General features: G+C 38.3%; 1 non-coding gene across 1 annotated transcript; it reads right to left on the bottom strand.

Annotated features, from left to right (window-relative positions):
* Window positions 1-196: 196 nt before the first annotated feature.
* Window positions 197-268, bottom strand: trnaq-uug. The gene has a single exon. It is a non-coding gene; the product is annotated as a tRNA-Gln (tRNA).
* Window positions 269-504: the final 236 nt, after the last annotated feature.

A 504-nucleotide genomic window follows, 5' to 3' on the forward strand; every position in this document is an offset into this window, starting at 1 on the left:
ATTGAGGAAATATTTTCAGTGTGTTCAACTAAGTCTAAATTTGGAGCTCCTTTAAGTTAACATGAAGTACAGGTCACAAGCTCATCATGCCACCACCAATATACTGTTTTCAGTCAAACAGCCAAGAACCCATTAGCCTAGACGTGGACAGTGTAGAGGTTGATTTTTTATTTCACCAGTACTCTGGCTTAAAACCAGGTTCCACCGAGACTTGAACTCGGATCACTGGATTCAAAGTCCAGAGTGCTTACCATTACACCATGGAACCACTGCGCTGAAAGGCAACATTGGTTTGCCAGGCAGCTTCTTCCATAATATTACAGTTTTTCTCTATTGTTTACACACATTTTCTGAAAGAATGCCTCATATTCTCAGAACACTACACACAAATCAAAAAACACAAACACAATGGGCAAAACCCCTCATTTCTCCTGCAAAATTACACTTTACATTCAAAACAACGTTATTTCTTCTCAAAATGGTATTTTGTTTTCAAATGTCACA

This window comes from Etheostoma cragini, unplaced genomic scaffold (genome assembly GCF_013103735.1).
Source record: "Etheostoma cragini isolate CJK2018 unplaced genomic scaffold, CSU_Ecrag_1.0 ScbMSFa_2500, whole genome shotgun sequence".
NCBI classification, from domain to species: domain Eukaryota; kingdom Metazoa; phylum Chordata; class Actinopteri; order Perciformes; family Percidae; genus Etheostoma; species Etheostoma cragini.